Here is a 24,959-nt window from a genome sequence, read left to right as displayed (position 1 = left end):
TCTTTCTTTGATTTATTTTTCACCCCTAATTTCTGGCTATTTTCCTTTTTTTTGGATCTCATGCCGCCTTGGAAACGTTGAGGATGCTGCTGCCTCATGGGTCCCGCATGTCATCCTCTCATAACGATAAATGTGTTTTTTCTTGTTTTTTTACCAACTAATTTTTGGCTTATTTTTTCTTTCGATCCCATTCCACCTTTAAAACATTGAGGACGCTGCTAGCTCATGGGTCCCACATGTCAGCCTCTTTGAACAATAAACCTTTCCTTTGTTGGTTTTATTTTTGACCAATAATTTCTGACTATTTGCCATTTTCTTTCGATCGCATGGCGCCTTTGAAACCTTGAGACTCATGGGTCCCACATGTCAGCCTCTATGAACAATCAAAGTTTCCTTTCTTGGATTTATTTTTTACAGTAATTACTGGGTATTTGCATTTTTCGATCCCCTGTCGCCTTTGAATCTAAGAGGACGCTGCTGCACGTGAGGTGTGGTCTGAAGTTAAAGGCTTCTATGGTATTCACCTAAACCGTAAGACTTTTGCCTCTCCCAAGATGTGGATCTTTGATTATTTAGATAGAGGTGGTGACCTTGAAGCTACAGTCATGGCGGTGACATGTTGGCACATTTGGGATGCCCGTAATAAGATAAGAGAAGAACATACGATGGTGTCTCCCACAAGCGTAGCCTAAAAGATCAAAGCTTATGTTGACATTATTGTTCAGCACTTATTCAGAACCAAGCCTAGTCACATCCGTGAACCCTCTTCACTTTTTTGTTGGGTTCCGCCGCCGATTGGAATGGTTTTGATCAATGTTGATGCTGCTCTTTTTGCTTCTTCTCGCCGCATGGGACCGGGGGTGGTGATCCGGGACCATAATGGAGTTTGTGTTGCTGCTTGCAGCGGCTCTTACCAGGAGGTTACCATTCCTGAACTAGCTAAAGCCATGGCGATGAGGAGGTCTTTAATCTTTGCTAAGGATGAGAGCCTAGGTCACATGTGGAGTCCGCACAGTCACCTAGGTCGCACATCTACTTCCTTGCCCCGACTCGGCCCGGTTTGGGGTAAAGACCTCGATCAATCAGGACCAGTTGAGGCACATTTCGTGGCCTGCAGCAAGAACAGCTGCCCGCAGGGATGTACGTTCGCTTATCTAAGCAAAAAATATGAATGATCCTCTCAAAGTATGATCAACAGGAGATGGCTATATTATAAAGGATGTACACACATTGTAATTATAGTGCTGAAATAAAGTCAAACATTAAACAGCCATACATGGGTTATATCTAAAGGCAACACAAAATACAAAAGCAGGGCAGTGTTCAAATAAACTGATTCAATATAGTACATACTAAAAACTGTGTACTACTTCTCAACACTTCAAGCACAAGAAAAAGGTGTGTCGGTCTTTTTTAAAGATAACACAGAATGAGCAAAGTCTAAACCAGGCTTAAACCACATAGACGCTTGTGGGACACTAGCCCAACCATCTCCAGGAAGGCTGATGACTCCCACAGTCTCACCTCCATCTGGCTGCCGGTTGCAGCGCAAAATGTTAGGGTATTGATTACAAAGAAACGTCATGTATGTTGTGTAGGCGCAATTTTTCATCATGAATGGAACCAATGTGCCATCAGGAGCATTGACTTCACGTTTCTTCAGGTTGTCCATGATAGGGTAATTGAGTCCGAGGAACAGAGAGTGGCCGCCGAGGCTGTTAAGCTGCCTGGAAACTAAGTCCCCTGGAGGTGCAGTATATATGGAATCCCACTTAAAGACGTAGGTGGTAATAGGAGGATACTTCCGTAGCTGACGCCCTGCCATTAGCAGCATAGGGAATGTCAGGAGGTACTTCACCATGAGCAATCACAATGTGGTTTACTGTAAGGATGATCATCAAGCACTTGCCGTCAGCAGATCGAGCGAAGAACCACTCGTAAGGCTGATAATCCACCACCGGTGGCGGGATTACAAACGGCAGCTTCAGGTTTGCTGCAACATTAGAAATGGACAAATAAGGTGTTACTGGCAAACATATTTAAACAGAAGCTTTGTTTATCGTTCGTTTTGTTCAGTCGGTGTTCTGCGGCGGTTCTATTATCGCGTTCGTCAAGCATACATGATATAGCATTGACGAACTGAATGTGAACATCTGTTACTGGCTTTTTTTAGTAGATTCTGTCAACCAATTGCTAGCTTCTATATATATCACTATTAGTACATATATCCCGAAAGCATTAGAATATTAGACCATATTCACAAGAATAACATCAAGTCTGAAGTACATTAACCGAGTGATAAAGTATATTGTTCAGACCAGTACAAAATATAGGGAGTTAAAGTAACACTATGCAGAAATTGGCATAACATCTCTTGCATATATCTCTCTAGCAAAGGGATCGGCCACTGACAAGTCATGTATCAACCAACTACGAACACCGTCCGGGCTGAACTTATCTAAGGATGGTAAATATCCAAACTGAAAATCAACATCTCTAGAAGCGATGTTCTTCAGGTCTAGGCTCTTGAACTGGGTATCCCACCAGATCTTGTTGTGATAATTTGTTACGCCAAAATTCATTACTTTGAGCATTCTAGTGTTCTACGTAAAGAACCTGGAGACAATAACATCATTTCTCCTTGCTCGGTAGTCAGAAATCGAAATTTCTTTGACGTGGAGATCAAAGCATTTAATGGGACAGACTGGCTCATTATGCAGCACATGAACCTTATCGCCGGTTATATAAAACTGCAAAGAAGTCAAATTATGTAGTCAGCACAATAACAAAGTACTTCATAACTGTCAACTAATGAATATCTCAGGTGAGTTGAATCACGTGTTAATTGAGGACCGTGGAACAACATAATCCCTGACACGTTCCAATTTGATAGATGCACTTTTTTACATCTGTTATTGTCATTGTAAAGTTGGGGAAAGGTTACCAACATGGGAAACTCCAATCTGCAACTAGTTGCGGGTGCACCCCATTTTTCTTTTGACACTTCCAAGTCTCCAAAAAAAATGTAAACTAAAAGTCTGGACATACATTGTGTTCTATCATGTGCGTTTGTAAAATTTCATCCAAAAATATGATAATGTGTGATCTACACACAAAAAAAGAACAAATGATGTGTAAATATTAAGTCACACTATTTACATATGTCTTCTCTTTTTTACACAGATCACATATTATCATGTGTTTATATGAAACTTTACAGATGCAGAAGATACAACACATTGTATGATAAAAAAATTAGTTTTGAACCAACATAATATAACTCCATTGTGGATGTTCTTCTAGTACAAAATATTGTTCAACTGATCTAGGCTAATAACAGGTTAACTCCATGTAACTCTACACTTTTTGCTCATAGTGGTAAACAGTTAACACCAACGAATTGACCTCGATATATAGCTTCTCCATGTAGGGAAAGCATCTAAGAAATGCAAGTAGTTGATCCAGACGAGGGCCGTCAGATTTTAGAACCAAGTTCTTCACTGTGCACAGAGAATGTTCCAAGCTTATGGGAATCATCCTCTACAGGACAATGGTACATATGTCAAAAAAATAACAAAAATGTGAGTTAATTCAACAAGAAGAAGGCTGTTCTACCAAAAAGTTTATGCGTCCAATAACAAGTTGGCAGCCAGGGTACGACGCAAAGCCCAACACCGTCAACTTTGGTGCGTTGGCGACCTGGATTAGTAGTGGAACATTATGAACACATATGACCAATCTCTCGAGGCAAGATGCATCCATAATTTGCACCGTGTCTAACTGAATAAGTTCGGTGGTGTTGCGTTTCCAATAGCTAGCCACACTAATTGTACGAAGATTTGGCATGTGAATGTTGAGGTGGGTGAACCCGTGGACCCCTCAAGGTGAAGTGCCTCGAGCACAATACATCGGGTGAACAGGCGGTCGATGTTCGCCGCCTTACAGATGTAGACGTCATAGAGCATGAGCTTCTTGAGTTGGGGGAAAAGAAGCATAGAGTCGGCATAAATCTCGTGCAAATAGCAAGTAAAAATGTTGACAATGCGCAGCGTGGGTGCGCATCGGAGCGCGGACAGCGGGAACGAGCGCATCGCTATTCCACCTTCGAATCTGAGGTTCTCGACGCAAGATAGGGTGCTGGACCGAAACCAGCTGTCGAGTGTGGTGTCGACCTTGCAAGTGCTTCTGAAGGGGTCAATGGATACGCTTCTGGCGGGGCCAGGGTGAGCGGCGATGATACTGGAGACCGCGGCGATGTGTTTGTGGTTTTGCTTGGCGAGTTGGTTTTGCTTGTCGATCTCGAGGTTAAGTGGGATGGAGTGCCAGAGGTGGCGCGACCGTTTGGAGACCAAGGTTGTGCTTACAGCGGATATAGTGGGCAGGTGGGAGATGATGATGTGGAGAATCTGGTCGGGGAGGCGGCTGATGAGGTACGTTGTTATCGTCGACGAGGAGGTTAAGTGGGATGGAGCGCCAGAGGTGGCGCCACCGTTTGGAGAGCAAGATTGTCCTTACAGCGGATATCATGGGCAGAAGGGAGATAATGATGTGTAGCATCTCATCGGGGAGGTGGCTGATGAGGTCGATGCTCGACGGAGGCTCTTCCCAATCTGGCTCGACCCGCCTTTGGGAGTTGAGCGGCTCCGCCTCCATATGACACGGCGGCGACACACGCAACGCCGTAGTCGTCTGGTCGAAGTGTGTAGCAGGTAGCAGAGTGGATCTGCTGGACAGGGGAATAGGCGCAGCGGCGGTGGTGAGGACAGAAAGATACTCGGCGGTGGATTTAGGTGGATGGCGGATGCAAGTGCGCTGGGGGTTTTTGGAGGAGAGGGCAAGCGCTATGGAAGGAACGATTGCGGCGCGCGGCCAGCCGGGGTGAGGAGAGAAAGGTATACTAGAACTACTAATGATGCGGTGCGGCGTTTCCGTCTCCCTTCCCCCACGCGTGCATCCTTCACAAGACGTACGAGTTTTTCAACAGAGATTATCAAGTGGAGAGACTTTCCCAATGCAATTGTCTCTCCACTTGATAATCACTCTTGAAAACACCGAGAAGATGGAGGTGAAGAAGACGGAGAGTCATGGAAAAAAATAATGTGAATTGAAATCAAATATACTACGGGCGTTCCTTCTCTCTCTTGTCTTTGCTGCACTTACTGCACCTGTGATGCAGGCGTGTGACCCGAGAAGAAGCTAATGTATTGTATAGGTATCCCTTGCACGCCGTGTAGCTGTATTTTGTCTCGCCAAATCAGCTCGGGACAGTTTCGACCAGCAGAGAAAATATCATTTTTTCTTGCCATCACCATAATAGGCGAACATTACCACGGGCCCACGGCAGTGCACATCCAACTTGTACTACTCAATCCTCCATATACTGCACAAACCACCACCTTAACTTTTTCTTTGCAGTTTTCACGATTTTTAGCAGTTTCCACCATGTGGTGGTCTAATATGTTGCAAATTTCACCACTTGGTCATCTAATCAGTTATTTTGTCATATCGATAGCAAAATCAACAAGTGGATGCCAACTTTTTTGAAAGGTTTCTCTCTAAAACACAGTTTGCATTATGGCATGTTAGGTATTTTCCCTAGGTAGTATATAAAAAAAAAAGGTTGATTCCATGCTTTTGTTTGTCTATTTTAAGCACCTTTTACCATGATTTCAAATTTAGGTTAAACTCACGGGGGTCATAGGATGCAGAGCATTTATTTGGCAATTTTTTCAGTATGGCCAAGTAGTTAGGCCTCCTTTGGTTCATAGGAAATGGAAAGTATAAGAGAAGGAAAATCATAGAATTGGGATGTCATGTCTACTTGAATCCTATGTGAATCGGGCTCCTTTGATTCATAGGAATCCTATGTCAATCCTACGCGTCCGTGCGCTAGCCGTATTTTTGTCCGGTTTAAACCATCTGAACGCGCGGACATGGGATGAATCGCTTCGTTGGAGATGGCCTAACCTTGTCCCGACGAGGAGTCCTCGTTAGATGTGAGCTCGTTCTATCGGATCTACGGAGTATACTCTAACTCCGGTGGAAATAATTCCGCTGGTTAAAAAGGCTAGCCCTGCTTGTTGGTTTCTTGAACGCAGGCACAGGCGCATGTCTTTGGAGCGGTTTCCTCGTTGTGCGCGTACACGAGCAGCATCGCTTGCGGCCACCGCTCCCAGCCGCGAGCGTTGATGCCATCGACGGCAGACGGCACTCTCCTCTTGGCTCGAGTAGCCGGGCACGACGTCGACGTAGCTGCCGGGACGTAGAAGGTTTAGGAGCACTGCACAACTATATTGCTGAATTCGAAGTTTTCGGAAGTTCTAACTTATGTCAAAATGCAACTGATACAAGGTTGCTTGGCTGCATTCGGTGAGTTTCCTTGTTATTTTGTCCTTTCCTCATGGAAATTCAGAATCAAACTGATTATTAAGATATGTGATTGGGCGTATTATGCTCTGTTTAAAATAGCCGGCTATAGCCCCAGCTATAGCCTTTCGCGAGGCCTGCGGCTATAGCTAGAGGCTTTAGAGGCTAAAACGGAAATAGCCGCTAATAGCCCAGCTAAGACTATTTAGCCTTAATTTAGTCGCATAGCCGCTAACTTCCCGCTCAATGGGCCCAAAATTTTGGACCAAAAATTTCAGTCGACCGGCCCATTTGTTTGGCGAAATAGCCACCAGGCCGGGGGGCAAGCATAACTATATCCTAAACTACGTAATGATGTTGTAATATTTGGACAAAACTATGTATCTAACTATGTGTGAACTATTATATGTATCTCGTATGTGAAGATGTTATTATGTTATTAATTTGTGAATTATTGATATATATATATGAATATATGCTGCCTAATTTTTTTTCATTATTTAGCAAATCGGCTATATGGCTATAGCCCGCTATAGCCCGGCTATAGCCTTTCATAGCTTTAAAAAAATTCGAGGCTATCGGCTATAGCCGGCTATTTTAACCAGAGGTATTATGTGGTTTGTCAGATCACTAATGTTCAAAGTAGTTTATGTGATGATGCAAAATTCGCCAAGCTGGTCTTTCTGAACTTACGGCATGTCACTGCAACACTGGTTTTAATACCTGTCACTATAGAGGTCGCTACAAGTTTAGTTTCTGAATTCGTCCGTCTTTCCTATTGCAGGCTAAAGGTAATTTAACGTTCAGATAAGCTAAAGATCACGGACTAGTTAAATAAAATATTCAAAGGCTCAGTGCACACGGTTTCGAGGGGCACTATGATGTCAACTAGGAGGCATAGGCGCGGCGGCACGCCGCGCCCGTGAGAGTTTACGCGCTGACGGACGGGAACTTAGCATGGTGGAAAGAGTTGAGCATGAATCTTCGTTCACTACCTCCTATGTTATAGTCTTATAGATGTCGAAGTGGCTATCTTCATAGGGGTGCGAGAGGACATCTGTGAGTTTGTGGAGATCGCTAAGAAGTATTAGTGTGTGGTGTGGTTATCTTGATGGATGGTGGTCTAGATGTTGTTCAGTAAGACCTGATAGGTAGAATAGTATAGAGAGGCTGCAAAATGCAGTTGTGTTTTATCGTGATATTTGTGATGGTTGTATGCAGTTGTTCAGTAAGCCCTCTCATGAGCGGCATCGTATATACTCATACTAACAATGGAAAGTACTGCTAAAACGAAAACAGATAAGTTAACTTTTTATACATTGAGTGCAGATATAATACACGGCAGTGGGTAGACATACGGAGAAGATGGTTTACATTCCAACGCCTACAGATGTGCAGAAAACTGAACACTGGATAAGTGCCCCCTTACATGTGAACCAAATGCATTAAGTGACTTGAGCTTTGAAACTTTTGTGTTTAGTTTGTCAACCCACAGACCATCCCCGTCAGCTGCTGTTTATTTGAACAAAAGGCTGAAAACGATGTTGCTCCTGCAATTTGAACTACATGGCCTGAACATGAAGCTGCTCCTGCAATTAAAACCATGTATTCCAGGTACCAGCATAATAGTCCATGGACAGCCAAGCAAGCCATGCAGCGAAGGACACCTGAGCATAAGAATAGGCAGGGTAAAGAGCAGAATCTGCAGAATGGTAACAAACATAGGAGGAAACCTAATGTATTCGCCTACTGAATGACGCAGAAGAACACAAAAAGTAATATTCACACGGAGAGATGGTTGGATGAGCCATACATCCCTCTTTAGCAAGACAGCAGCGCCAACAGCTACAACTAATAAGTAACCAGCCACTGTGAATCCGTAGCATACATCGCAACACGAAAGATGATAGAATATATGACAACTTTATCATAAACAGAACCCTTGGGATAAAAGCAGAATGAATAGAAACATTAACCAATAAGCCACTCCTTCCGATCCATAGTAAGTGCCATGGTCCTTGTTCACATTTTAGCTAAATTGAACCAAAACTCTGGCACTTATTATGGATCGGAGGGAGCAAAACAATTCCAACAGAACGAACAGAAGATCGTAAGAAGATAAACACTCGCTGGAAAACGCAAGAATAGGGAAAAATCACCCCCTAAAACTATACTCTTTCCGCCAAAAGGAAGAGAACCTAGGGAGCTATCATTCACAAATAAGATATCTCTTATGCTCCTATCGACGGCTTCAAAGCAGCGTCTTCGTGTCATTGGAGCTTCATTCGACAGTATTAGTGTTGCCTTTTCTATCAACTCACTTAAATTAGTGCCTCCAGAAATGTTACACATGAAAGCTTATTAATCTCATATTGTATCCTGCAACAGAGTTGTCCTCCCACCTGGCAGTAAAAGCAGGGGACACCCGATGAAGCAATTGCCAAAACAGTATGATCATCGACTCGCAGGGCTGCAATAATATAATTCCACAAAATATGTCTTCCCTGTACCACCATGATCAGATACAAAGAGAACACCCCTAGCAGAATTGGAACTGCAGACATAATCTGATCAGAAATATCGAGTTGATTGATATGCATTCAATCTCCCATGAAAAGGACCTGGTCACCCTACATGAATGGTGTTTGTAGGAGCCAGCACTAAATTAAATGGTGTTATATTATCCCACAAAAAATAATTGGAACATGAGTTTTTGAATTCAAAGAAACTATATCCGGTGAAGATAGACATCTTCTAAGATCTCTAAATGTGTGAATAAAAAAATGAAACTTGTATCCTATACAACTAAAAAGGGTCAAATCCTGCAATACTCTTTTGGGCCAACTAAGCTATGTGTGTATTTTGCACACAAAACCAAATGGAAGGGTAGCTGAAGAATAGAATATATAAATACTCTAAATTAGAGACCACATAATTAAAGAATGTACTCCTCATGCATCTCATACTCCCTAGCTACAGTGTGCATGTAACATGGACCGGCGGACATATGCATGCTCTAGAAAACATCATATTTCCATAATTTTCTTAACGTGGAGACTTGATGCATAGAAGATATAGTAAATTGGTTAGACAAAAACACCAAATAATTTAGCGGACATTGCATACCTTCGGGGAAGCGGATAATTAAGTCATAAGCTCCAAAATATCTTCTGTATAGTTCTTCTCTGGTGCCAATACACCAATCAGATGTTAAATCAAATGCTTTAGCACTAAGCAAAAGATCACATTTCAAAGAATGGACATCTTCATGTACAAACATGTGAATATACTGCTGGCAGGATGCATATGCAGAGGGACACCATGAACCTTCAACAGCAGATTTTTCATTTTCAGCTGGCCACAATCATAGTTAGTCTTTATTATGATTTCCATCACCGTGGCTCGTCCGCACCTCATCTTATATATTTTGTATGCATCATGTACTTCATATCTCTTGCTGAAATTTGACACCAGCCAAGGTTGGCTCGTCCGCACCTCGTCTTATATATTTTGTATGCATCATCTACTTCATATCTCTTGCTGAAATTTGACACCAGCCGAGGTCGAATGCCAAGACGATTGCTCGCTTGATTTGTCTCTTTCATGAACAGCGTCTTCTCCCACTTTTTCTTTCTGTACCTTCTCAGCATCATCGTTGTTGGTATTCCCAGCTATCATCTGCATAATGAACATGGATTTACTTATAGCCTACACACGTGTTTTAAAATTTTAATACACAAATGGACATATTACAATTACTGCACATACTACTCCTAACGGTTTTTTATATCTTCCTATTTTGCACAGGAGAGATCAGGGTAGGTTAGATAGAAGATAATAACATGATAAAATGAACAATAGAGATATTACCATATAGCTCATTACTGAAAAAAAGTGTACTCAAGGAGAATCAGCATGACACTGAGATGCACATGAAATCGGTAACATTTAAATAATTTCAGGAATGCAAAGAGAAACATGGTCATTGCTAACAATATATTTAGAGCAGATATTTTTTCAGGGATGTCCTCTACAAAAGAAGAGAGGTCAACTGAAGAATAACATATATATCTGACCAACTGGAAACATACGCCTGAAGAGAGGTCCTCTTGCTCAAATAAAATTTATGGATGTAAATCATTTTGGAAAGTAGAAAGAACTAACCAATGCAATATGTACTTAATATGAGTCCGCGGAAAGCTAACAGATTAGAAAATTAAAACACAATGTATCATTCTGTACTCACGTTCTGAACAGAAGTCTTGCTGACACTCATTTTGGAAATAAGGCGGACAATCTAGAGAACTCAATGGCACGGTGCAGAGACAGTTACAGCTAGCCTCTTTCTTTCACTATGAACTTCCATCTGTTCGTTGAAGGCAGTGAGCTCACATCTCCTGCAGATGTTCTTGATGTCAAATAGGGTCAGCTAAAACACACAGAAAACGAATTAATTGTCTCCAGATTTTCTATTACTAAATTAAGATAACGATTAAACCTCTTCTCTCAAGTATCACGTTTAATAGTTTGGAGTGATGCTCTATGACATGGTTGAAACCCATGGTTGAAACACAACAATCAGATGAACAATGCAACACAGGGAGGTAAAATTAGTAAGATAATAACCAAAAAGGAGATAGCCGGGGAGAATGTACAGGATGTTAGGATTGATCTCCACCGCACCAGAGCCCAACGGCTCTGGCAGGACCCCTTGACCTCGTCCGCGCCCTGATCGGGGGCGCCCAACCGTTCGCTGGTTGGTGGGCCCCTGTTGCCTGCACTATATAGAGTAGTGGGGGCCAGTGGCACTCGGTACGAGTTACCCTGAGCTGCCACTCACCCCACCAGACGACCCACCGATTAGGGTTAGTGCAGTGCCGACGGGAAGCTCCGCCGCCACCTCTCTCCCTCGACTTCACGCCGTCGCCGTCGCCACCTCCACCATGTCGACTGCGGTGGATTCCTCCTCCAAGTGAAAGGTAAACGCTCACAGTACCCAATCCTACCCGACAATGATCTACTCTAGGCGATCCAGCAATGTTTACATTGGTATCAGCTGTTGCTAGTTGTAGATCTCATGTTTTTCGGGTTGAAAAGAAAAAGGAAAAGAAACCCTAATCCTCCCTCTGACCGAGGTAAAGTGCAACCGGCCGAGGCCCATCTCGCCGGCAAAGTTACGCCACCCCACCCCACCGGGCTGCTACTGCTGCTGTCCGCTGGGCGGAACAAAGGGCGCCTCCGCCTAAGCCGCTTGACGGCGACGCGTTCACCATTGGGTGCTCGCGCACGCCGGCAAGAGGGCCGCAATACCTCTCTTCGATAGATCGCCATCGAGGCCGTCGGGTCCGGGTGGTGGAAACTAAGGGGAGAGGTGGAAAAGGGACAGTGGCGGAGGGGTTGCGCGCTGCCCTGTGCGCAACACTTGCCGGCGAGGAGCAAGGTGCTGTTGCGCGGCTGCGCCGCCGCCAGAGAACGAAAAAGAGAAAGAAGGGGAGGGGCTCGTCCCCGGCCACCTGCTGCGCGCGGGCGAGCGAGCGGCTGCCTCCAGGCGAGAAAGAAAGGGGCGGGCACACCGTCACCGGCGAGCCGCCGGTCCACGCGAGCGGGAGGAACAGCCTCCGCGCCGCCACCGGAGGGCAAAGAGAGAAGGGGCCGGGGGAAAAAGTGTGGCTAGGGTTAGGGTTTTTCCGGGGGGGGGGGGGGGGGGGGGGGGGGGGCCGGTTTGGCCACCTTTTATACCGCCCGAAAGTGAAGGCCAGCCGTCGGATGGATCCGACGGCCAGAAAGCGTTGCCACGTGGGCACCGTGGCCGGGCCGCGTGGGCACCATGTGCGGCCCGCGTGGGCTCCACTGGACAGGCCGCGGGCGGGCCGTTGGCAGGCCGCATTGGCAGGCCCCGCGTGGGCGTGTCGTTGCTAGGCGCTGCTCAGCGCATGGGCAACGCTGACCGCACAGCGTGGGCACCGCGTAAGCTGCGCGTCGCGCAGTGCGTAGCGGGCCGCGTGGGCCGCGGGCCGCGCCGTACAGTAACTGTCAGTTTTTAGAAATTAAAAAGTAAAGGATATACCTCTGTAAAGTTCAAAAGTTAAATAGTTTAAAGTGATAGTTTCTGCTGCAAAATAGAAAAGTAGCATTTTAAATGCAAAAGTGACAATTAAATTGAAAAAGTTGCTTAAAAAGTGATTGTTGAAACAATTATGATCCTGTCATTTTATGACCAGCGTCATTGATGGTATGATCATGTTTTGTTGCAATAATATGTGCAAAAGTGACAGTTAAAATGTTAAAGAGATGATTAAATTGATTATCGTGACAATTATGATTCTGTTATTTTTTAACCAACGTTATTAATGACATGATCATGATCTGTTGCAATAAGAAGTGCACTTATCTCTATTTCTTCCCAACGGTGACATAGTTTTAATTGCACAAACAGTTGTATGTTCTAATTTTGACCAACGTTGGATTATTGCATGCAATTGTTGTTATGATCTCATTTCATTGTGGTTTAAAGGAGGGTACTACTTGATAAGTTGCATCAAGGATGTTCCAACCCTCAGAGGTGACAACTACACTGAATGAAGAAAGAAGGTCGATTTGTCTTTGAGGTGGACTGGTCCCCACAAATGTCAGACAAAAGATCCGATCGAAATGACAAGGATCACTACAAGAAAAGTTCTGATAGACAACGTCTCAAAATCGTCTGCTAAGGGGTATTTTTCGTCGCCTATGGGCCTAACCCGACGATATGGGTTCTGTTGTCGAAACTGCGTCAGGCAAAGTCCTACGACGATTTTTTCGGTCCATCGCGCTTGGGCGCCCTTCCGCCACGGAAAATCGGACCGTTGCACAAGTGTTTCCGGGAGCCCGTTGACTGCTGACGTCATGCAACCGACACGTGCGTACGCCGTTAATCGGCGCAACGGCGTTAACCTGGCCGAAACCCCGTGGTAGATGGTAGGCCCACACGAGGCTGCGCGTCTTAAGCGGGCCGGCCCATTAAGTTTGCGGGCCGGAGCTAGCCGACTTAGTTTGACCGGTCAACTATATAGCCGGCTGGTCCATTAGTTACATGGGCCGGGCCTAACCTCTAAGGTTATTTGGTCAAAACATTAATGGGCCGGCCCACTAAGCATGTGGGCCGGGCCGAATGCACTCGTTTGACCGGTCAACAGGCAAAAGGGCCGGCCCACAAGACATGTGGGACCCACTTTCCTGTTATCGGGCCGGCCCATTTACTAAGTGGGGTCCACCTTAAAGCAAGTGGGCCGGCCCAAGATGTTATTGGGCCGACCCAATTAGCATGTGGGTCCCACTTTCCTGCTATCGGTAGGCCCATTTAGTACGTGGGGTCCACATTAGATCGAATGGGCCGCCCAACAAGCCGATGAGCGGGCCAAAAGCACGAGTGGGTCCCACTTTCTGTTAAAGGGCCAGCCCATTTAGTATGTGGGGTCCACCATATAGCAAGTGGGCCTGCCCAACAAGATAGTGGCAGGGCCAAAAACACGAGTGGGTCCCACTTTCCGGTTAAAGGGCGGCCCATTTAGTATGTGGGGTCCACCATATAGCAAGTGGGCCTGCCCAAGAAGATAGTGGGCGGGCCAAAAGCACAGTGGGTCCCACTTTCTGTTAAAGGGCGGCCCATTTAGTATGTGGGGTCCACCTTATAGCCATTGGGCCGGCCCACCACGCTAGTGGGCGGGCCAAAAACACAGGTGGGTCCCACTTTCCAGTTAAAGGGCCGGCCCATTTAGTATGTGGGGTCCACCATATAGTAAGTGGGCCGGCCCAACAAGATAGTGGGCCGGGCCAAAAGCACAGGTGGGTCCCACTTTCCAGTTAAAGGGCCGGCCCATTTAGTATGTAGGGTCCACCATATAGCAAGTGGGCCGGCCCAACAAGATAGTGGGTCGGGCCAAAAACACAGGTGGGTCCCACTTTCCTCTTAAAGGGCCGGCCCATTTAGTATGTGGGGTCCACCACAAAAGCAATTGGGCTGGCTGATGCGTGCAATTAACACACGTCCGTTGGGAACCCCAAGAGAAAGGTGTGATGCAGACAGTAGCAAGTTTTCCCTCAGAAAGAAACCAAGGTTTATCGAACCAGGAGGAGCCAAGAAGCACGTTGAAGGTTGTTGGTGGCGGGATGTAGTGGGGTGCAACACCAGGGATTCCGGCGCCAACGTGGAACCTGCACAACACAACCAAAGTACTTTGCCCCAACGAAACAGTGAGGTTGTCAATCTCACCGGCTTGCTGTAACAAAGGATTAGATGTATAGTGTGGATGATGATTGTTTGCGTAAAACAAGAAACAAGTATTGCAGTAGATTGTATTCGATGTAAAGAATAGGACCGGGGTCCACAGTTCACTAGAGGTGTCTCTCCCATAAGAAAAATAGCATGTTGGGTGAACAAATTACAGTCGGGCAATTGACAAATAGAGAGGGCATGACAATGCACATACATGATATGATAAATATAGTGAGATTTAATTGGGCATTACGACAAAGTACATAGACCGCTATCCATCATGCATCTATGCCTGAAAAGTCCACCTTCAAGTTATCATCCGAACCCCTTCCAGTATTAAGTTGCAAACAACAGACAATTGCATTAAGTATGGTGCGTAATGTAATCAATAACTACATCCTTGGACATAGCATCAATGTTTTATCCCTAGTGGCAACAGCACATCCACAACCTTAGAACTTTCTGTCACCGTCCTGCATTTAATGGAGGCATGAACCCACTATCGAGCATAAATACTCCCTCTTGGAGTTAAGAGTAAAAACTTGGCCAGAGCCTCTACTAATAACGGAGAGCATGCAAGATCATAAACAACACATAGGTAATAGATTGATAATCACCATAACATAGTATTCTCTATCCATCGGATCCCGACAAACACAACATATAGAATTACAGATAGATGATCTTGATCATGTTAGGCAGCTCACAAGATCCAACAATGAAGCACATAAGGAGAAGACGACCATCTAGCTACTGCTATGGACCCATAGTCCAGGGGTGAACTACTCACTCAACACTCCGGAGGCGATCATGGCGGTGAAGAGTCCTCCGGGAGATGATTCCCCTCTCCGGCAGGGTGCCGGAGGCGATCTCCTGAATCCCCCGAGATGGGATTGGCGGCGGCGGCGTCTCAGTAAGGTTTTCCGTATCGTGGCTCTCGGTACTGGGGGTTTCGCGACAGAGGCTTTAAGTAGGCGGAAGGGCAATGCGGGGGGCCACACGAGGGCCCCACACGCCAGGGCCGCGGGCCAAGACCTGGGCCGCGCCGCCCTGTTGTGGCGGCGCCTCGTGGCCCCACTTCCTTTCCCCCTCGGTCTTCTGGAAGCTTCGTGCAAAAATAGGACCCTGGGCGTTGATTTCGTCCAATTCCGAGAATATTTCTTTACTAGGATTTCTGAAACCAAAAACAGCAAGTAAAACAAGAAATGCTCTTCGGCATCTCGTTAATAGGTTAGTGCCGGAAAATGCATAAATACGACATATAATGTGTATAAAACATGTAGATATCATCAATAATGTGGCATGGAATATAAGAAATTATCGATACGTCGGAGACGTATCACTGGCCCAACTAGTTAGTGGGCCGGCCCAGTAGTGGGTGGGGTTCACCTTAAAGCAAGTGGGCCGGCCCAATTAGAGTGTGGGGTCCACCGTAAATCAAGTGGGCTGGCTCAATAAGTAAGTGGGCCAGCCCGTTTAGTTGTTGTTTATATGCCGGCATAATAGGCGCTTTAGGATTTTGCGGGCCGGCACATATGTGATTTCGCTTAATTAGGTCGTTTAAGGGATGGGAATTCGTGATTTAGATACTGAGAATATTTACGCAGCATTGATTTCTGTCGGATAGCCTCACTTACCACAAGCACCAAAGAAAAAATGCGCGAAAGAACTATAAAAACTAACTAAATATTACATCACCGTAAGGCTTTGAAAAAATATTACAGAACCCAGAGAAATTGAATGGTAATTAAACCTAGCAATACAATGAAGCGATCCGACAATCTTTTAAGTTGTCCATGCAGCACCTATATCTGAAACAAAGACATTACAAGTTAAGACAGCAACAATGGAAAGGCAAAGACACTACAATATTGTTTGCCAAAGAATTTGGAACTCATCATTTCGTCGTTATAACAAGATCATTGTAATGCGCACAATAAGCAAACAAAGAGTGCATGCCGCATACCAACAGCCAATATAACAGAGCATGTTAGAATGAAACAAATAGACTTACTACTGTCGAGTCCCATGCAAACCAACATGTTCAGGGAGTACAAAATTGGCATGAACAACATAGTAGCAGGCTATAAATTTTGTAACAACGACTGAGCAAGATGAAGTTATGATGGCTACATCTACAGAGCAGGGAATGTAAACCAAAAATAGAAGTTACGATGGCAAAAGCTAAAGAGGAGGGAATGTGAACCAACATGTGCCAAGTGCAATTACTTCATTTTGGACGTGAACTAAATAATACTCCTGAACTTATAGTGAAGGGGATGCAAATCAAGATGTTTCGGGATATAAACTTGTAATGAGCAACACATAGAGGATAGTTAATGCTGGAGCTTAGGATGGACCAGATACAGAATATAGTGGGATCACCTGTGAACTTGTATAAGAGGGAATGCAAACCAATATGTTCAGCATTCCATATGTGAGCGTCATGCTAAGTCAGAGAAACAAGTCAATAATGCAGCTTTTGAAGAACAAGATGGCACGCAAAATTATTATCTAGTAGTATGACAAGTTTATTTGTACTACAGGCTAGATAGCAGAGTGATAGCATGCCAAACTAAGTCCTTACTTTGTTAGCTTACAATGAAGTAGATACAAAACAATGGCATCACCTGTAGTACAGGGAATGGAAGCCAACATGTTCATGGAGTAAAAAATTGGCACGAACAACATAGTAGCAGGCCATAATTTTTGTAACAACGACTGAGCAAGATAAAGTTATGATGGCTAGATCTACAGAGCAGGCAATGTAAACCAAATATAGAAGTTACGATGCCAAAAGCTATAGAGCAGGGAATGCGAACCAACATGTGCAATTACTTAAAATTGGCCATGAACTAAATAATAGCAGGATGTTACTATAATACCTATAATTTTTGTAACAACGACTGAGCAAGATAGAAGTTATGATGGCTACATCTACAGAGCAGGGAATGCAAACCAAAATGTTCAATCGCTTAAAGTTAGCAATGAACTAGAAAATAGCAAGCTGTTACGGTCATAGCTAGGAATGAACTAAAAGAGCTTCAGACAAACAAGCATCTGAACCCAGAACATGGCGCTAAAACAAGGGACTTACATTAGGAGAAGCACTCTGTGAGAGTCACAGCAGATCTTCCTGGGGTTGATAGATCCGGTGATGAAGTACGCTACATGTGCTACTTGGGGTTGGAGAGACGACCATTACACTTCATGGTTACTCATCTCATCTGCAAAAATGTAACGGCGCATCGTTAGCACAAACAGGTTCCCCCAAGATTAAACAAGAACTTGCAGGCAAGCAATAGAAAAGCGACAGTAGAAGAGTTTAGATCATGCACGGCGCCGGTGAAGCAGATCCGGTTCATGCACAGCGGTGTCGGTGAGCAAGATCCGATGCGGTGGACGACGGATCCGGCGAAGCGGCTCCGGTGGGGTGGACGATACCGCAGCTGAAGCGACTGCGGTAGACTGCTGGATGAGCATATGGTTTCGAGGTTCGGCGGGGATGATCCGGCCCGGTTGATGACGGCGTCGATGAAGCGGCTCCGGCAGGCAGCCGGATGATGAGGATCGCGAGGCCTCGGGTAGGCCAGGGAAGTCCGTCGGGGATGTTCCGGTGCGGTGGTCGTGGAGGTGGGAGAGAGAGCGACTTGGGAAGTTCCGGTGGGTGTGGTCTCAGAGGAGAGACTGAGGTAAATGAAATTTTTTCGGTTAGTTTCCGGGGCTAGGGAGGTGGTGATCGAAACAAATGACGGGTAGACCCCCCACCAACCGACTTATACATGGACATTGTTGTCATCTTTACGAGGGTAGAATAGGAAGTTAGAAGCGTGTGAAATATTTGTATTTTTCGGGCGGGAAGTTTTGCCGCTGGAATGAGATTTCGAATTTGGCTATAGTGCAAGTAATACAAAAATATGAGACCGTACTAGTACGGCCAAATGTCACATCAAGTCATCATCACGTTGAAAATTAGCATCATTAGATAGTGCTTTTCAATACGAATCCAACGATACTAATTACATACGGAGTATAATATAATCAAGATTGTGTTGCTCAATTTTTATTGTCAAAGTTCGTCTTAGAATACGCGTGGGCCTTATTCCTTGGGACGGAGGTAGTACTTACCACTATGACTAGTCTAATATAAAAATGGTAGACCATGTGAAGTAGCTCTGCTCAGGCATTTATTCCCAGCGGTCATATCAAGCCATTATCACAAACAAAATCAGTTACTCCCATGTCCTCCGAACTGCAATTCAAAAATTCCTCTGAAATATTTTGGAGTTAATTGGTAGTGTTTTTGCAGCTCAACTGATTTTGAGTTTGAGTGTGGCTACAGTCGAAGCTATATCTGTATCTGTCCATCTATATCTATATCTGTCCACCTATCCACTATATATAAAAAATCTCAGTTTTTGAAATCAGATAAGCCATCACCATGATGCACAAGCAATTATTGGCCGTTGGCACATCAGTTCTCCAACGCTTGATCCAACAGTCAAAGTTCCCTTTTTTAAGAGAACGGTCAAAATTCATTTGATTCGCTCGGGAACTGCGCGCGCCAAAACGAGTCTGACGAAGAGTTCTCACAGACGCGTGATGCGTGCAATTAACACACGTCCGTTGGGAACCCCAAGAGGAAGGTGTGATGCAGACAGTAGCAAGTTTTCCCTCAGAAAGAAACCAAGGTTTATCGAACCAGGAGGAGCCAAGAAGCACGTTGAAGGTTGATGGCGGCGGGATGTAGTGCGGCGCAACACCCGGGATTCCGGCGCCAATGTGGAACCTGCACAACACAACCAAAGTACTTTGCCCCAACGAAACAGTGAGGTTGTCAATCTCACCGGCTTGCTGTAACAAAGGATTAGATGTATAGTGTGGACGATGATTGTTTGCAGAAAATAGTAAAGAACAAATATTGCAGTAGATTGTATTCGATGTAAAGAATAGGACCGGGTTCCACAGTTCACTAGAGATGTCTCTCCCATAAGATAAATAGCATGTTGGGTGAACAAATTACAGTCGGGCAATTGACAAATAGAGAGGGCATGACAATGCACATACATGATATGATAAGTATAGTGAGATTTAATTGGGCATTACGACAAAGTACATAGACCGCTATCCAGCATGCATCTATGCCTAAAAAGTCCACCTTCAGGTTATCATCCGAACCCCTTCTAGTATTAAGTTGCAAACAACAGACAATTGCATTAAGTATGGTGTGTAATGTAATCAATAACTACATCCTTGGACATAGCATCAATGTTTTATCCCTAGTGGCAACAGCACATCCACAACCTTAGAACTTTCTCACATCGTCCTGCATTTAATGGAGGCATGAACCCACTATCGAGCATAAATACTCCCTCTTGGAGTTAAGAGCAAAAACTTGGCCAGAGCCTCTACTAATAATGGAGAGCATGCAAGATCATAAACAACACATAGGTAATAGATTGATAATCACCATAACATAGTATTCTCTATCCATCGGATCCCGACAAACACAACATATAGAATTACAGATAGATGATCTTGATCATGTTAGGCAGCTCACAAGATCCAACAATGAAGCACATAAGGAGAAGACGACCATCTAGCTACTGCTATGGACCCATAGTCCAGGGGTGAACTACTCACTCATCACTCCGGAGGCGATCATGGTGGTGAAGAGTCCTCCGGGAGATGATTCCCCTCTCCGGCAGGGTGCCGGAGGCGATCTCCTGAATCCCCCGAGATGGGATTGGCGGCGGCGGCGTCTCAGTAAGGTTTTCCGTATCGTGGCTCTCGGTACTGGGGGTTTCGCGACGGAGGCTTTAAGTAGGCGGAAGGGCAGGTCAAGAGGCGTCACGGGGGACCCACACACCAGGGCCGCGCGGCCAGGGCCCAGGCCGCGCCGCCCTGTTGTGTCGTCGCCCCGTGGCCCCACTTCGTCTTTTCTTCGGTCTTCTGGAAGCTTCATGGCAAAATAGGACCCTGGGCGTTGATTTCGTCCAATTCCGAGAATATTTCCTTTGTAGGATTTCTGAAACCAAAAACAGCAGACAAAGAATCGGCTCTTCGGCATCTCGTTAATAGGTTAGTGCCGGAAAATGCATAAATACGACATATAATGTGTATAAAACATGTAGATATCATCAATAATGTGGCATGGAACATAAGAAATTATCGATACGTCGGAGACGTATCAGCATCCCCAAGCTTAGTTCATGCTCGTCCCGAGCAGGTAAACGGTAACAAAGATAATTTCTGGAGTGACATGCCATCATAACCTTGATCATACTATTGTAAGCATATGTAATGACATGAGTAAACAAATGAATCATAAAGCAAAGACTTTTCATGAATAGTACTTCAAGACAAGCATCAATAAGTCTTGCATAAGAGTTAACTCATAAAGCAATAAATCAAAGTATAGGTATTGAAGCAACACAAAGGAAGATTAAGTTTCAGCGGTTGCTTTCAACTTGTAACATGTATATCTCATGGATAATTGTCAACATAGAGTAATATAACAAGTGCAATATGCAAGTATGTAGGAATCAATGCACAGTTCACACAAGTGTTTGCTTCTTGAGGTGGAGAGAAATAGGTGAACTGACTCAACATAAAAGTAAAACAAAGGTCCTTCAAAGAGGAAAGCATCGATTGCTATATTTGTGCTAGAGCTTTGGTTTTGAAAACATGAAACAATTTTGTCAACGGTAGTAATAAAGCATATGTATCATGTAAATTATATCTTACAAGTTGCAAGCCTCATGCATAGTGTACTAATAGTGCTCGCACCTTGTCCTAATTAGCTTGGGTTAACACTGATCATCATTGCATAACATATGTTTCAACCAAGTGTCACAAAGGGGTACCTCTATGCCGCCTGTACAAGGGTCTAAGGAGAAAGTTCGCATTGGATTTCTCGCTTTTGATCATTCTTCAACTTAGACACCCATACCGGGACAACATAGACAACAGATAATGGACTCCTCTTTTAATGCTTAAGCATTCAACAGTTAATATTCTCATAAGAGATTGAGGTTTTATGTCCAAACTGAAACTTCCACCATGATTCATGGCTTTAGTTAGCGGCCCAATGTTCTTCTCTAACAGTATGCATACTCAAACCATTTGATTGTGAAAGCCGCCCTTACTTCAGACAAGACGAACATGCATAGCAACTCACATGATATTCAACAAAGAGTTGATGGCGTCCCCAGGAACATGGTTATCGCACAACAAGCAACTTAATAAGAGATAAAGTGCATAAGTACATATTCAATACCACAATAGTTTTTATGGCTATTTTGTCCCATGAGCTATATATTGCAAAAGCGAATGATGGAAATTTAAAGGTAGCACTCAAGCAATTTACTTTGGAATTGCGGAGAAATACCATGTAGTAGGTAGGTATGGTGGACACAAATGGCATAGTGGTTGGCTCAAGGATTTTGGATGCATGAGAAGTATTCCCTCTCGATACAAGGTTTAGGCTAGCAAGGTTTATTTGAAACAAACACAAGGATGAACCGGTGCAGCAAAACTCACATAAAAGACATATTGTAAACATTATAAGACTCTACACCGTCTTCCTTGTTGTTCAAAACTCAATACTAGAAATTATCTAGACTTTAGAGAGACCAAATATGCAAACCAAATTTTAGCAAGCTCTATGTATTTCTTCATTAATGGGTGCAAAGTATATGATGCAAGAGCTTAAACATGAGCACAACAATTGCCAAGTATCAAATTATTCAAGACATTTTAGAATTACTACATGTAGCATTTCCCGATTCCAACCATATAACAATTTAACGAAGAAGATTCAACCTTCGCCATGAATACTATGAGTAAAGCCTAAGGACATATTTGTCCATATGCAACAGCGGAGCGTGTATCTCTCCCACACAATGAATGCTAGGATCCATTTTATTCAAACAAAAACAAAAACAAAAACAAACAGACGCTCCAAGCAAAGTACATAAGATGTGACTGAATAAAAATATAGTTTCAGGGGAGGAACCTGATGATGTTGTCGAGGAAGAAGGGGATGCCTTGGGCATCCCCAAGCTTAGACGCTTGAGTCTTCTTAAAATATGCAGGGGTGAACCACCGGGGCATCCCCAAGCTTAGAGCTTTCACTCCTCTTGATCATAGTATATCATACTCCTCTCTTGACCCTTGAAAACTTCCTTCACACCAAACTTCAAGCAAACTCATTAGAGGGTTAGTGCACAATAAAAATCCACATGTTCAGAGGTGACACGATCATTCTTAACACTTCTGGACATTGCACAAAGCTACTGGACATTAATGGAACAAAGAAATTCATCCAACATAGCAAAAGAGGCAATGCGAAATAAAAGGCAGAATCTGTCAGAAACAGAACAGTCCGTAAAGACGAACCTGGAAGGGGCACTTAACTTGCTCAAACGGAAAAACTCAAAACTAATGAAAGTTGCGTACATATCTGAGGATCACGCATGTAAATTTTCAGATTTTTTTGATTTTTTTACAGAGACTTCTGCGCGAATTCGTGACAGACAGCAATGCTGTTTCCGTGCAGCAATCCAAATCTAGCATCAACTTTACCATAGAGACTTTACTTGACACAAAAACATGATAAGGAGAGGTTGCTACAGTAGTAAACAACTTCCAAGACTCAAATATGAAACAAAGTACTGTAGTAAAAACATGGGTTGTCTTCCATAAGCGCTTTTCTTTAACGCCTTTCAGCTAGGCGCAGAAAGTGTAAATCAAGTATTATCAAGAGATGAAGCATCGACATCATAATTTGTTCTAATAATAGAATCATAAGGTAACTTCATTCTTTTTCTAGGGAAGTGTTCCATACCTTTCTTGAGAGGAAATTGATATTTAATATTACCTTCCTTCATATCAATAGTAGCACCAACGGTTCGAAGAAAAGGTCTTCCCAATATAATGGGGCAAGATGCATTGCATTCAATATCCAAGACAACGAAATCAACGGGGACAAGGTTATTGTTAACCATAATGCGAACATTATCAACTCTCCCCAAAGGTTTCTTTTTAGCATTATCAGCGAGATTAACATCCAAATAACAGTTTTTCAATGGTGGCAAGTCAAGCATATCATAGACTTTCTTAGGCATAACAGAAATACTTGCACCAAGATCACATAAAGCATTACAATCAAAATCATTGACCTTCATCTTAATGATGGGCTCCCAACCATCTTCTAACTTTCTAGGAATAGAGGTTTCAAGTTTTAGTTTCTCTTCTCTAGCTTTTATGAGAGCATTTGTAATATGTTTTGTAAAGGCCAAATTTATAGCACTAGCGTTGGGACTTTTAGCAAGATTTTGTAAGAACTTTATAACTTCAGAGATGTGGCAATCATCAAAGTCTAAACCATTATGAGATACAGCAATGGGATCATCATCCCCAATGTTGGAAAAAATTTCAGCAGTTTTATCACAAGCAGTTTCAGCAGTTTTAGCAATTTCAGGCAGTTTTGCAGGCTTTGCATTAGAAGTGGAAACATTGCCAACACCAATTCTTTCACCATTATTAGTAGGAGGTGCAGCAACATGTGGAGCATTAACATTACTAGTGGTGGTAATAGTCCAAACTTTAACTACATTATTCTCTTTAGCTAGTTTTTCATTTTCTTCTCTATCCCACCTAGCACGCAATTCAGCCATTAATATTATATTCTCATTAATTCTAACTTGGATGGAATTTGCTGTAGTAGTAATCTTATTATCAATGTCCTTATTAGGCATAACTTTCAATTTTAAAAGATCAACATCAGAGGCAAGTCTATCAACCTTAGAAGCAAGAATATCAATTTTATCAAGCTTTTCCTCAACAGATTTGTTAAAAGCAGTTTGTGTACTAATAAATTCTTTAAGCATGGCTTCAAGACCAGGGGGTACACTCCTATTATTGTTGTAAGAATTCCCATAAGAATTACCATAACCATTACCATTAGCAGAAGGATATGGCCTATAGTTATTACCAGAATTGTTCCTATAAGCATTGTTGTTGAAATTATTATTTTTAATGAAATTCACATCAACATTTTCTTCTTGAGCAACCAATGAAGCTAAAGGAACATTATTAGGATCAACATTAGATCTACCATTCACAAGCATAGACATAATCACATCAATTTTATCACTCAAGGAGGAGGTTTCTTCGACAGAATTTACCTTCTTACCTTGTGGAGCCCTTTCAGTGTGCCATTCAGAGTAATTTATCATCATATCATCAAGAAGCTTTGTAGCCGCCCCCAAAGTGATGGACATAAAGTTACCTCCAGCAGCTGAATCCAATAGGTTCTGCGAAGAAAAATTTAGTC

General features: G+C 43.7%; 1 long non-coding RNA gene across 5 annotated transcripts; it reads right to left on the bottom strand.

The window, feature by feature from the left end:
• Positions 1–7,664: 7,664 nt before the first annotated feature.
• On the bottom strand, positions 7,665–12,050 carry LOC127293811 (uncharacterized). Of its 5 annotated transcripts, none has more exons than XR_007846146.1 (3): positions 10,613–12,050; positions 8,769–10,044; positions 7,665–8,033 (listed from the first exon to the last, which is right to left on the bottom strand). It is a non-coding gene; the product is annotated as an uncharacterized lncRNA (long non-coding RNA). The 5 variants fall into 5 exon arrangements; XR_007846145.1 differs by lacking the exon at positions 7,665–8,033 and having other exon boundaries at positions 8,315–8,996; positions 9,493–10,044; XR_007846147.1 differs by lacking the exon at positions 7,665–8,033 and having other exon boundaries at positions 8,315–8,920; positions 9,493–10,044.
• Positions 12,051–24,959: the final 12,909 nt, after the last annotated feature.

This window comes from Lolium perenne, chromosome 4, assembly GCF_019359855.2.
Source record: "Lolium perenne isolate Kyuss_39 chromosome 4, Kyuss_2.0, whole genome shotgun sequence".
NCBI classification, from domain to species: Eukaryota; Viridiplantae; Streptophyta; class Magnoliopsida; order Poales; family Poaceae; genus Lolium; species Lolium perenne.
The sequence above is the reverse complement of the archived record's forward strand: the minus strand, read 5'-3'. Positions and strand labels throughout refer to the sequence as shown.